General features: G+C 35.7%; 1 protein-coding gene across 4 annotated transcripts in view; it reads right to left on the reverse strand.

The window, feature by feature from the left end:
- The window catches only part of LOC141448810 (uncharacterized), a 50,911-nt gene that overhangs the window by 34,782 nt on the left and 706 nt on the right, over nucleotides 1-15,423 (reverse strand). The gene's annotated exons all lie outside the window — the stretch shown is intronic.

Raw genomic sequence — 15,423 nt, forward strand, 5'->3', positions numbered from 1 at the left:
CACACTGGAAGAAAATAAATGCTGAAAAAACAATCGAATATTTGTTTTATTTCGATTTCTATTATTTAATTCAACCAACCTCGTTCAGCATTTTGTAGAACTCTTAAAGATTAAATATTTCAAAAATTTTAGTATCAACACAAATGATTTTAGTTATAGCTTGATTTTATAACAAGATCACGATAAATACCTCTTCTAATACATACTCTCCTAATATGTGTACAACTAACTTAAGGCAACATAATGACCTCCTTGAGGGAGCAATAAAAAGAAAAGAACAGACAGAATTGATACGAGTTCGGAAGGTGGATTTAAAAGCTTCCTGCTCATGTTTTGCGAAGTGTCAAGCGCTGATAATTAGGAGAACATGCGCTAACGTACTCACGTTTATTACTCATTATAATTCCATAAACTTCGTTTATTTTCAATTATCACAACTAACTAACGAAAAAGCTTTAAGCAGCCTTCAAACGTAAATCCTTCTTAAGATTTTTACCCAAATTACAGAACGCTAAACAAGAAATAAGAGAATTGTACAAAAGTAGCCCACTACAAATCATAAAGATGGATATGTGTACAATGTAAGAAGAATGTGAAGTACCAAAACTGATGATGGAAGGGATGATATGAATAGAGATCGAAGGGTGTACTTCCTGTGACATCGAGGTAAGGACGCAATAAGTCCATGGCAACAGATACTGCAAGGCAACCATATTGGATCATGATGAACGAAAAGGAAAAGAATCAAGGAGAGTAAGGCTCAAAAGAGGGTGCCAATAAATTACAATGACTAATAAATATTGTTGAATTTTTCGATGGACATTTCAAATAATTTCAGGGAGTCATTAGATATGTGGTCCCATATGGTATTTATCGTAAGTTGCCACTTCTTCGGGGATCTGGAGGCCGTGCAAGTATCGGAGTTTAGTGCTGGCAGACGAGAGTAATTCATTGGGTTTAGCGAACCCACAGACAAATTCTAGTTCATCGTCACAAGCACACCACAGGTAGAGAGGGACGACTACAATCGCAGTCGCTGAAGAATGCCACTATAGAACGATAGTTAGATAGATTCTAGAAGGGTGGCCTTAAAGGTCTACGCCACCGCGACCCCATGGATCTATGGTGGCTCCCAGTACTCTAGAGACTCTTAATTCTGGAGTGTGGCTCAACTGTAGAACGAAATAGGACGGAAAGAATTCGCACGGCCTCTTCCTTTACATATCGTTCTCGGCCACCGATTATTTATCAACTTACTTTGCAAGAGTACACACGATTCATTTAGCACACGTCGTATAAGACTTGGTGATCGCTTTGAAGTTCATTGCTGCATTTATTGAAGATTGGGTAATAAGTGGAGAAGAACTGCAACTTTAAGCACTAAAAGTGGTATCAAGTCGATAATATTATCAAGGCTTATTCATGAAGACACCAGTTGAAACCTCTTACCTAGAGAATTATGAATTTTCTAGCGAACGTTTTAAGAATAAACGTGTAATATTCAAGGCAATGATGTGTTCGCGGCATCGGCACTTTCTTTCCCAAGGGTCTTGCCATCTTCCTTAGGGATACATATCTCTCAACTCCACACTTACTTCGCTTCTAGGCTATAATAACTGCATTTACACTTCAAACGGCCACCTTCACATGTGAGCATATTGGTTGTTGAACAGGTGGCTCAGATGTATCTAATTCTTGCCCAAGTCGGTTAGTATTTATTTTAAGGTGATTAACGGTAAGGTGACCAACTAAGTATTGTTAGAGCAGGATACCCACAGGGGCACTTATAATTTTCTGCAAACTTACATACAGCTTCTTTAAATTAATTGCAAAAAAAACGTTGTGAAAACCTCCGCTACCTTTCTCTTTCTGTGCTTCTTCATACTTGGAATTTTGGCTAAATGATGCCAGGCTTAAATCTGCTTTCTTTAAACATTTTGATGGACAGTACACGAATGCTACGTATCCAATGTTGGAGAGATGAGCTTTACATGTTTATAAGAAGATGTACACTTCCGGCCGATCGATTTCGTCACACTCATTTCTTTTTTTTTTAGTATATTTAATTGTTTCTGGTATCACAGGATGTTACAGGAGGTGACGCAATCCGTCAGTGAAATGACACTTTAGGATGGGGTAAACACCTCCTCACACAGTGCTGTCTAAAATGAATTTTCATGGATACAAGCTGCAAACAAAATTACAGCCTTTTATAAGAGAGGGTCGTTGTATTAAAATTAAAGATCTCAGCTGAAGTAAAGTTTTTCGAGGAGTTCCTGAAAAGCAAAATACTTTAGGAATTACCGAAGACCATTTTCGAGAAAAAAAAATGGCACTTCCGGTACAGTAATTATGGGACCTAATCAGGGCGAACTCTGGTTTTACATAAAGGAAATATCAAATTTGAATTGTCTGCGATTTCCCCTATTGGTGATGATGGTCACAGATTGACAGACACACAACAACAGACAGTAAACATATTTGGCGTGAAATTCTCCTCATACATCTTAATATTAACTGTAACTTGTAACCTTTATTTTCTCTTGATTTCAATAAGTGAAATCCCCTAAGGGAAGCTAGGAGTACGGAAACTATCGCCTAAACCCCCACAATCTATGATGTCGGACTTCCTTTGAAGGAAATTTTCTTTTTATTTACGGTGTCACCAAACAAAGTGCAATGTTTGAAGAGAAGGTGTAAGTACTCTGAACATGGAAGTACTTTCAGTGTTCTGACGTCAGTTATTTGCAAATATTTTAAGCATTAGTTTTGAGCAAAAAAAACAGTCAATGGAAGACCACGTAGAAAGTGACGATTGACAAAGGAAAGGCGAGGATCTTGCGATTGCTCTTTTTCTAGCATGTGGTTATTAGGCCAATGAAAAGTGATGCGCTCTCCAGAGCATTCTGGGATTTAGAAACTCAAGAGGGCCCAAAGAAATGATGCCATCAACCTTCATCGGCTTCTTGGCACAACCATAGTCCTGGCTAAATTCCTTTAGATTAGAATGATCTACCAGAGAAAGTGACTACAGACCAAATCCAGTCTGGCCTAATTAATGTATTATGGTAATCTAAAAAATCTGTGTTTAATGGTGCGATGAAGAGTTCGCCATTGAGGTCGCTAAACCCAATATCTCAACATCTAACTCTGCAGCTCCAACGAGTATCATGTGACTATATGGGAAGTCATTATAGAGGTTCTTTGTCTGAAATAGCCTCCCACTTGCCTCAATTCCAGCACCTTTTGGATTGATAGGCATTGCTTTCGAAGAAGGCATTGCGTCGAAGATTCATGGTTTAAGAGCCATTTTATTCCTCGATTACTTCATTTTCTATAAGACTGGGAGTACTGTTTGAAAAGAGAATACAAAGTTGCTACCTCTTCAAGGAATGAGCACGCGTTTCTGCCTGATAACGGAACCTTCAAATATATCTTCCAGGAAGATAAAAATAAAAATACTTTTATACACATCTTTTTAGTCAACTGAAATATAAATAAGGTTTAGGTTTATAAAATAATTTAATATGGAGGGTGCGGTTTCTCCCACACATAGAATTCCACCATGTTGGAATTTCGAACCTAATGGTTCTTGTAATGAATTTGATTCAACCAAATATTATTTCTGAAATTCTCTCAGAAGTATAGTGCGATATTTTTACATCGGGTCTGTTTAAGAAGACAGAGCTAAGAGTGACGTGTTAGTGTTGCACCAGATTTTTGTTTTCTTAATGAACTTGCGTACACGTTGCTGACAGATTAGCAATGCTGCATGGTGATACTCTACCCCATATTAGTTGCCCCTTCAAACGATCGAAGTTAGAGACTTTAGGGCGTCAATCATAATTAGTTTATTCGTGTAAAGCATTTGTGGTTAATAAATTTCGGCAAAAACTTAGTAATAGAAGCGACAGTAGTACTAAAACGGAAGTTCGATACGCAACACAAATAAAAACAAAAATATTCGGAAAAAACTAATTTTTTTTAAAAAAAACCAACTCCGTTTAAAGTGAAAACGAATGTAGTGAAGAGACATTTAGCACAGGTGCAATGGAGGGTGGAACTTCTTTAGGAAGTCCCTCTGGCTTCAGATGATAAGGGAATATCATGACGGTATTTCCCCCCATTGTGGTAAAAATGTTTGTAGACCTAATCATGGCCACTCAGGATTCTTAAGCGCTCTTCGCCATCATCCCAAAGTAGAATCATAACAGTCACATTTTAACCTTATAGTAAGTCCCATCGTTTTCCTTCCGCATTCTTCCGCGAGGACTTCTTTTACTACATTCTCCAAACTATTGTAGCTTCAGGAAGTGCTCCTTCATACTTGCGAGCACATTAGCTTTCCAAAATCAAATACTAATCCGCTTTGCTCGATTTTCTACTTCTTACTTTTGTTCTTTGGAAATCAGCAATTACGCTAGAATCTTAGCCTGGGAATCAACAATAGGACTCACTTTCTTTGAGCACTACGGATCACTAATTATCTAATAAGTTGTTAAGCCACTTTTCACTTCATGAAAAATTGGTAGCTACTCTTCCAACAGAAATGTTATCAATGATTCTGGAATACATAGAACCGAGAACACTTCATTTCCACCATTCATCCTTGGCGAAGCAGGGGAACCGCAAGGAAAAAAAAATGGAATTGTTAAATGATGAAAAGTGGATCCAGTACGATAATAGGAATCGTTTTGGACACTGATTGGACAAGGCTGATCCACTAACCCTTTCTAACAAGTCAAATCACTCTCTCAGAAAAACATAGCTACGGTATGGTCGGTAGCATTAAAGAGATTTGAAACCATTAATGGGTACTGCTCAAAAAATCGTCAAAATGTACCGGAAATTACGTCAACAACTGCCGCCGACATTGATCAACTAAAGACGTTCCTACTACATGACCACGACCGTACAGTGGTTCACAAATCAACGTCAAAAATTAAAACAGTTGGAGATATAAGGCATCCCACTTTCCAGAACTCTCGCCAAAGAAGTTAGCAATCTGGATAGCTCTCTTGTAGGCAGACCGTACCCCACTCAGGACCAGCCAAAAAACAGCATTCTTCCAATTGGTTGAATCGCAAAAAAAAAAAACAATTTTCACAGTGAAGGGATAAATCAAGTTGTTGACAAGGATGGATTAGAGGCAATGCTGGAATTCCCAATAGGAAAACACTGTTTAACACTCAAGGGCAACTTTACGAAATAGGATTCTGAATGGGACTTTTTTGGAGGCGGCTCTAGTGATTTTCGTAAATTTGGGTACACAAACCTGTAAATACATTTAGAGAGAGGGGGAATGAACTATTTCTGTTCTGCTCTCCTTATAGGGTCATTAAAGACCTTCCACGGGGCTCTACTCCTAGTTATCTGAGAAATCTCAAGATCTTAGAGCCCAAGGCGTCTAAGTCTTCTGCAAAAGTGGTTGGGTCCGCAAAGCCGGATAATAATAAATAATTTATCTGTCAATATTACGTATAGTTCTCTTCAACTTAAAACAAATATGGATCGAAAGCAATGGATTTGCCATCTGAGTAGATGGTTTAGGCTAAAGGTAAGTTCTTCAAGAGATTCGCCCTGCCGCTCAGGCGATTTTCTTCTAAGTCGCAACCTTAACAAAATTATTATTTACTTAACAGTTGATGACACAGAGTAGATCAGTCTCCGTAAAAATGAATTAGGCTTCTCGCCTAGCCGATAAGCAAAACTCCCAATAGCAAGCAAAATTTAACTAACATCTGGTACTTAGTCCAAGCACTCCAGCTTGGAGTCCCTTCAGAGATCTATGACCCTTCCGTGACTCAAACGATTCGCAAGTTCGACCAGAAAGTGCGGATCCACTGCTCCATTCTTTTAAGTTCACTGTTCCTGGTGCTTAATTTCGAAGAGAAATAAAATTAAAAAAGGAGTTCTGCAAAACTATTATGACGTCAGATTTCAATTTTTTGTTGTTGAAAATAATGACTTAAGGTGAACAATGTAATCTCCTACAAGACCTTACTATACCTGCTGAGAACAAAACATGAACCCTCTTAGCACGCTATATTTGAGAAAAGGGCAACTGAGTACAAACGCTTAGGTTTAAGAGAATTAGGCGATTATAGTTTCATTGTCAGTGGTAAAAAGGAAGTTATATTATATTTGAACTACAGATATATATACTTTACCTAAAGAAGAATACTTATAGAATACGAGAGTAATGAACTTCATTGCCGGCGTCCTCTGGAGACATTAAACTAAATAAAATTTGAATATTTTGCGATTTCCGTTGACCAATTTGTAAAAAACAATTTTTCGAACTTAGAGGACCTTAAACCGGATATTTCCAGAGAGTACTGTAAATTAAAAATCAGTTCGAACACAATCACTTCTTTTTCGAGGAGTCGGTGTAAAAAATCTGGAGATCATGCGCACGATTTCCTGTCATTGTATATTTAAATTTACAGTGACTAGGTACTTGGCTGCAGCAGTGGCTGGCCACTTACTTGAAGTGGTTCTTTGAAAGAAATATCTCAAATCACACTTTATAGCCAAGTTACAGAAAACACGATGCAGCTATGTAGTCTCTCTTCCGGTATTTCGCCACATATCCACATACAAGTCTAGAAATAGAAAATGGCGCTTCAGTCGCAGCTTAACTTCCCCCACCCTTATCTAAAATCTCCGCTTGAAAGGAATTCTCTAAAAAAAAAAAAAAGTGACAGAAGGATAAATCAAACACTGGAACCGTCTTACTTCCGGAGTCGTTGGCGCCCGGAGCTTTTACTCGTATTTTAGTTCTCTGCCGGTACTCCAATTGCAAATATCATTGTCCACCACAAGAAGAAGTTCCTAGGAAGAGAACATCTAAGAGCCAGGAGCTGTACTGGAACACGGGATCTCCACATTGGAATCGAGTATGCGCTAACTATTGAGCTAATCTCCTCCCTTAAAGGAAATCCCTTGTAAAACCTTTTGCAGATAAAAGGTATTTTAGGTACAGAGGGTTTCGATCACAAACCTTAGGATCTGAAACAATAACAAGATTGAGTATTTAAAACACACAAATCCCCACATTTATTGGTTATTCAGATCAGACACGCCATTTTCTAGAAAGGTCGCCTATCTCACTATTTTTGGGGGGTAAAATCAATAGGGCGATCGCCGAAAGATTTTTTTTGTTTTAACAACTAAATAATAAACAAATATTTTGATAAATGGAGGATGAGTATTTGTGTGGATAATTTGATATATTTCATTTTTTGTAATTTTATCGAGCGTGGGAGTTAAAAGCCGCGAAGAACCGGCAAAAGGAAATCTGTGCGTCAGTTCGCACTTTGTATTGATTTATTCAAACTCATGCTTTCCAATCTTGGTAAAGATTTCTTTAAAACCGACAAGACAAAAATTTAGGGATCCTATCCAATTTATTATTATTTCTCATAACTATAATGAACGAAATATACTAGTAAAAAGATTAGTTTTCAATTGATATGTTCCGTAAAATCGGATATTTCTGAACCTTTAATATCAAGGAAATGATCTACACTAGGTATGCGGTTTCATTCGCTAGGTTACAAAAAAAAACGACCAACTGTGACTATAGTTATGGACATCCTGTACAAGATAGCACCTCTGTACATATTTTGCTTTTCCCACTGGCCATATCAATACAACTAGTGAACTCTATGGGCGAGTGATGAAAGCTCATGGACTAATTCTTCATTTATTTCCAGTTAGCGCGCTAGACTAGTAATGCCGGAGATGTTGATCTGCCTGAATTGACAAAAAAATCTCTTACTCCTAGATTGAGAAAAAATTTAGCAAAGCAGATTTATTTTTAACAAACGGTGTTTTCAATTTTTTTTAGAGATGTCGTGAGATATTAGTTCAGTAAATAGCTTAAATATAATAATTTATAAAGCTCAGAATATGATTTTTTATCCTCACTTTTTTTCAAAAAAAAATGATCATGAGGGCTTTTGGACGGTAGAACACTTCCAAGATGTGGCGAATAGTACAATAAGGCAGCACTTCAGCTAATATCAACTGATCTTCAAGAACAATTCAATCAGATTACAAAATTGTTAAATTATACTTATTGAATAAGAAGGAGTCGTGTGGGTTATAGCAGAAGGTTTACATTAAAGTCGGGACATTTAGAGGACAGTGGAGCCTTCTTCTTACACTAGACCCTCCAGAAATGTACTGTCGTAATGGTCAAGTAGGTGAACAGATAGTGGATCCTAGGAATTGAAAATTTCAAGGGCTGCCAGATGGAACTGGGTTTGATCATCCTTTTGGTCAGATGCGAATCCAGAGGGGGTGAAGAAGCCCCTACAAAGCGCACTCGTTGAAAATAAAGGGTAAAGCAACTTTGTATAGCATAAATTAGTTTGCGAAGATATTTATTGAGCCACTCGGCTTTTTATCTGTAATGGCAAGACTGAGATTATAAAACCAATTAAGTATGAATTATATTAAATATGATTTGGAGAAAATAAAAAGTAAGTGAAAAATCCATTCTTTTAACTGGCACCTCCTGTTGAAGTAACTCGAAATTTCCGCAACACATTCAATTCTCCCTTTATTTTGTAGAAGTGATATTTTACATGAAAATGGAACGTTAGAGGAAAGCCCACCCTAATTCCATTCCACTCCGGGAAACACAAAAAAATTAAATATTTTCAAGGAAAAAGAAATATTTGCGGTAAAAACTCCAGTTTGCGACTCGATTGCAATATTTGCTCTTAGCAGCACGCAAAAGTGAAACATTTGATGTGACGAGCCACTGAGGATCATCCGCAATCGATTGGGTGCTGTAATAAATCGATTTTATCGTCTCATAACGCCTCCTTAAAATCAATGAAAATGTACAAAAAACCTGGGAATTTTATCGGAGAAGACCGTATTCCAGAGCTTGCTGATTCCTATGTCCGATCTCTAAATTAGCAACATCTCAAGAAGGTGATGCTGTACCCTTGATTGAAGTAGCAGTCATGGCAAAGGTACATTCCTCTCACAACACGTCATCCAAAAAAAAAAAAAAATGTAAAAACCCTTCTCTCTTCCCGATTCATTAGTGAACTGACGTTAAGGCAATCAGATAGAATGGGTTTGCATACAATCGGGAATACTGAAAAATTTACCCAGTAAAAAGGAAGTTGCAGTTGTTTGAAAGTTATTAACGGAAGTCTAGGATGCCAACTCAACGAAACTTTAAATTTGATCTTTCCAGAACATTGCACTCTTGTGAATAATGGTGGACAGACACACAGCAGACCCATAAGATCTGTAAGACTCCTCCCGATCTTTTTATTACAGAGAACTTATAATAAAGCCAACTAACAATTTATAATCACTGTAAGTCGGCAGAAAACTTAAGAAATGATCCCAAGAGTGAGGGTGGTAACGAATTGTTTAATTTTAATATTTGGCAATCTTGACAGGTTAGGATATTTAAAAAAAAACACACAGGCGGGGCCATCTTCGAACAAATCACAGAAAAGTTATAACTATTCAGATTAGTCGCCTTTCGCTGGACTGATAACTCTCCTAACTCGGAATTTCAGTTGGACATTTCATTCTCATAAATCTTGTGTAGGAGTTAAAACCATATTTACTGCAGCGCCCCCAAAAAAACCATTTAGATTACACAAATTGATGAAAATGAAAAAAAAAAAAACAGGTTTGCACTGACGCCCGCTACTTTTAAAATTAAATTTAAACAGGATGCATCAAGCAAAAACTAGGCGGAAGTGGTTTTTTTTTTCTTTTTATATTTAAGTAACGCGTAAATGAAACCAGTTCTCTTCTTGTGTAATTTAAGTTTTAAAAATATTTCCCGCAATTAAATGATGTTCAAAATCTATTTTTTGGCGTAGGTATATCATTTTTTTTAAAGGCACAAATCACATAAATAATTAATTTGGTTTTAGTTTGATATCTTGACTATTTGGATTACTTTCGTGGTATTTGGAAAAGAATATATTGTAGTCGCGAGACATCGAGTCTGGTCGTTAGGCGACCCGTCCCTACTGACCCAATAGAATATCCCTGCATTTTGTGATGAGAGATAATTCCTCAAGACCAGCAGCGATATGCACTTTCATCCCACTGGCCCTCAGGTAGTATAGACAGACGGACAGCAGACCACCAAAAAGATACCATCCGGTACCCATGCATGCCATTTCAACTTCTTCTTTCGTAAAGTGGGCTCACAAAAAAAAAATCCATACGTGGTCGAACAGAGGATGGAAGTTGTAAATGTATTTAATATGTAAGGACCTTCAATCTTTAGGCAGAGTGAGACTGGACGAGGGATAGTTTGGGGAAGACTGCCCACTGGAGCACGTCTTCTTCAGCACAGATCTTGCTTCGAACACATCCTACAGTCCTCCAGTAACCCATAAAATAAATTCTTACGCAAAAAGGTTTCAATTACAAAATGATCCTTCTATTTACTTTCCCTTCTTCTGGTAGGGGCTTTTGCTTGCTAATTTGCCCTTTTGCGTAGCAAGTCAGAAGTTCATCCAAGGAAGCTGAAGGGTTATATCGTACCGTATACTATAGTGTACCTTAAGGCGGGCAAACTAAGAGACATGGCGATTCAGTCTTCTCGTACATTGAATGAGCTGAGAGAACTCGTTTATTTAACAGACATGACAACCTCATGAAATCTTTATCTCTCTCAAGACAAAGAACCTAATTCTAGCAAAGCGCATCAATCCTCTAATTAGACTCGCCAAATGTGACACAAATTAGGTAAGGCCGTAATGGTGTAAATGGCGTGTACGCCCCACACTTGGACTAGTTTGCGGATCCGAAGCCTGCTAAATTCAAGCGAGTTTATAAGTAACTTTTTTGCTGAAATATCTTTCTGGATTCAGCTCTTGGAAATGGAAAGCTAAGCCACTACTTGAAAGTTTAACAGCCTGAAACTGTGTACATCTTCTCTGAACAAGGAACAGTTTACGGATTAAATCTAACATCCCAGTGTCCACTGAAACCTTCAACTTCATTAAAGATTTTCTATTGCAGGAGTCTAGAAAGGCGTATTTCAAGAGAATCGGTAGAACCTTTTCGAACCAGAAATCTATTTGATAAATAGCTGAATACAGTTCAGAACTTCCTCAACGAAGTGCTTTTTTACTTAAATTAATATTTTCAATTATTTCTTTATACTTTGTAACTTTAGATAAGCACCAGATTCTGAATTAAAATATCTAGTTTTATTTAAGATGTCATATGAAATGTAAACGCTTATAGACCACGGACGATTTTTAAAGCAAATTACAATGATATAATAATATAAATAATAAAAAAGCAATGTGAAATATGTGTACAGCTATTTATAGCTTTCCGGTTTTTCAGAGATTGAGCGGAGGCACCACGGGACTTCATTCCTGCCCGGACCGCTCCAGTACTCTTCTGCAGACAGACTATAAATCCTCAAGACTGGGGAGGAAAAAACAATCAGGACTATTCCGTTACAGGTATATTTTCTGTATAGAAAGTGCGGGCCGAGAGATTAGAGCTGGTGAACTTAATGTAATCAATGTACAATGAAATTAGGGACCTTATTCACATGCAACGTGCTAGACTACACAGTTTGCATTTTCATTACTAGGCGTGGCTAGTCTTAGTAGTACAAAATAATTTTAGTCTAGCAGTTGTAAACTTTAAAATATATCTAACTATTCTATTTGCTTCACTTTTTTAACAAAATTTTTTATGAATCGTAATTACCGTCTCAGAAAAATAATTAAGAGAAGTTTCCTTAAAAGGATAATATAGGAATAAAATACAAGTAATGGCTATTTTTGTTTAGGCGGTCTTTAGTTCCAGGCCCAACTTCCAATCAGCTAATACAAGAATAACGATCTAGAGTTCCAGATTGAGGCTTCTAACTATGCAGGATTATTAGTTGGGGATAAAATGTAAAGAAGTTGCAATATTTCTTCTTAGAAATTTTTACTACACAACTCTAGTTCTGTACATTGACAATAAGTAATGTATTAAACCAACAGTCACCAATCTTTTAACAACTTGAAATTTAAAAAGACAAATTTTAATTCCTAGTGTAGTCTGTAAAAGGAAAACAGTGACCGAAGGCCAGCAGTCAGGAACTAGGAAAAGGTTGCGGGCACCACTGATCGCCACAAATGATGATTCACTTTAATTACTTCACTTTAATTCACGAAAAAATTAATTAATCTCACCATTAAATAGTTAAATGGAGGGTTACAGTACATATAGACATGAGGAAGGACTATCGGCAAAGAGAAACCAACTTTATAGCAGCTGATTCAGAGGTTGATGCCCAATTACATCAGGTTTCAAATCACACAACGAATTGATCCATTGTAACGTTAAAATCAATTTTAATTGAAAAGGTTCGTAATTATTCAAGACAACAAAGTCTTTTTCAACACATCTATTTAAAAGATAAAAAAAATTAACTAAATTACAATCAAATCCGTAAAAAAAGAAGATATAAGACTGAGATGTACAAGAAATCAATGTTAAGAAAGTAATGGTCAAAAAAATGAAGAGTAAAAAAGTAAATAAATGTAAAAGTATTGCCACTCCACCCAATCACTGAATTTGGTAATCAGACGATTGGCTGGCCAGAAAAATATGAGCTTCCTTTATTAGTAATCTAGCAAGTAAAGCTCTCCAACAGATTCAGCAGATTGCGTAAATCGTTAGATACCTATAGTACTACAAAATATAAATCATTTTGAACATAAATTGCATCAATAGATTAATTCTAATATTTTAGAGAGCAAGAAAGAATTAGAGGCCTATTCCATGCTGCGATTGATACCTAATGAGATGTCACAGCTTTCAGGAGAAAAAACTATAAAAAGATCTATCTGAATAGTAAGAACATATAAGCCATCAGTTAAAAAAAAATTAGGTACGTTCAAAATCCAAAGAAGTACGAGTAATAAGATAAATAGAAAGGTGTGTATGGCTGTGAAAGCAATGGTGACCAGTGAACTACTGGTGTTCTCTCAGCAGTGGGTGGCACTCCACTCTGACGCTGCAGATCATCGGTGGGAGGATTACTATTCTAAAGAATGACCTGCCACCTGCACACGCATTTACTACATTAAATGGCATTCCAAACTGAGCGTACGGGCCCATACAACTCCAACACCCAAATGGAAGCTAAAACTTATTAGATCTCAAAGAAATTGAAGTGAACTAAGTGAAAACTTCCTTAGACATACAAAACTATTTTGAATAATGAATTTTAACAACCAACAATAGCACTGTAGGGCAATCAATTTGATAAATAGCCAATAGATCGATAAAATAATAAAGTATTTTCAGCAACCAATTTAATTGAAGTCAAATTAGGTATTGTATAAAATTTTCAAAACCTAAAAACCATATTTTTGTTTGTTTCTGCGAAGATATTTACATACATTAAACAAGAACAAAAAATAAATCAGATATCATAACGCACTTTAGTTCGAACTTGTAAAAAGAACAATAATTTTGGGATGTCAAACTAGCAGTAAGATACTTTATTCAGAAGAGTAATTAGAAAACAAACAAGCTCATCTTAATCTACCTAACCTTAATTTATATTAATTTAGCTTTTAAAGATATTTCTTGATATGAACTGCTTTCTAAACCATATGGGCCTTAAATTATAAGATGTTTTGCTATGGCCAAGTGAGTTTTTTGAAAAATAAAATCTTTATTATAGCCCAACTATTCGCGTACAATTATTAGATGCACTTCTCCTTAAGCTATTGAAGACAGTTACAGAAATTGAATATTATTATTAATTTAATAATTACAAATGAAGAAAATATAGTAGTTATCAGGTGAAAAAATATAAAATAACAGAATGCAAAATAATACAACTGATTAGCTAAAATATACGTTATAGTCAAAATTAACAGACAATCGATTCGCCCTTTTCCCTGAAAAAAAGTACCTGGTAAAGGGCCTAATCTGATCATCCGAAAACCAAGAATAATATTCTAAATAAATAATCTAAAGTTGTTTTGATCTAACTCCAAAAATATTCAGGAACAGATGGTGATGGTACTCCTTTTGTAAAACCTCTACTCAGCATGGTGAAAAGGTCTCAAACAAGTAGGAAATTCATTTAAATTTGTTCAAGTCATATTATGAATGAACAGAAAGAGGCAAAAATGTGGACAATAAATTTCAATAATGGACGAATGAAAGGAAAATAATATTTTATGAAAAGAGAAAAACTTCAATTCGCAGCTGAAAACTTAAAAAGAATTAACTGAAAAGAAAAACTAATTCCAAAACTAACATATCACCCAAGTTTAGCAACAGCCGAACTACTCTAAATTAGAAATTTTGACTGGACTACCAACTTTTTAATATTCATGTACAACTGGAAATGTTTATTAATTGTTAAAAAGAGGTTCGACAAGATAATGAGTTAAAACTTGACTTTAATATTTCAAGTTGCCCTGTCCCTCTGGATGACACCTCACAGTTGATGTGCTTGAAACTATGAAAAAGGAAGGACAATACTTCAAAAATTTTCCCTATCATACTTAAGATGGCGAACATGTAAATCCACTCTTAGGTAAAAAAAAAAAGATGGACCCCATTTGTTTTAACAACAATCTAGCACAGTTGTCCTAATCATTTTTTTGGTATTTTTGAACTAAACTCATCTCTCTGATAAGCACTAATTAAAGCGGGATCATAATTAATAAGATGTTATGTGAAATGTCCTTTACATTGTTGACTCCTACTTGATGCAAAATTTGCAAATATATTTATTTCTTAGAAAACGTTTTATGGCATTTTTAAATTAACTAGCAATAAAAGAGAACGCGATTGCAGGACTGAAAAATATTTCTAACAAATTCTTCCATTAATTGCTAGAGACAACCCAATGATGTTAAATCAGTTCTAAGCAACCTCTACAAATTCATTGGAAAGTTAACTTCGTATATCAAACCCTAAATTTCCTTCTAATTTCTGAACAAACTAAATTTTATTTTATTTGTTTAGAAGTTGATAACTACACTCTGTAATTACAGGATTCAAAACATGGTAAGTACACCTCTCAACTCTCAACAGAGAATTATCAATTAGCCTTTCACCATTACTATAGCTCTTATTATCTTTTAATATAATTAACATAATTATAACATATTTTAGAGCACATAACTACAGTTAAATAATGGAATAAAAATCTGCCTCATTCCTTCAAGGAAATAAATAATTATTCCACGCCAGAAGTTTAATTTTTCAAATTTACTTAAAATCTTTACAATACTACTACACCATTAATTACTAGGAGTTGAAGTAAATACATGTAATTTCTAAAGTAAAAAAATATGCTATCACTTGATTACAGTTAACAACAACGTTACTGTTAGAAAACACTACCAAGCCTTGAATTTCTTTTTAAAAACAATAACTTAT

This window comes from Rhodnius prolixus, unplaced genomic scaffold, assembly GCF_049639745.1.
Source record: "Rhodnius prolixus isolate KJV_2025 unplaced genomic scaffold, Rpr scaffold_2, whole genome shotgun sequence".
NCBI classification, from domain to species: domain Eukaryota; kingdom Metazoa; phylum Arthropoda; class Insecta; order Hemiptera; family Reduviidae; genus Rhodnius; species Rhodnius prolixus.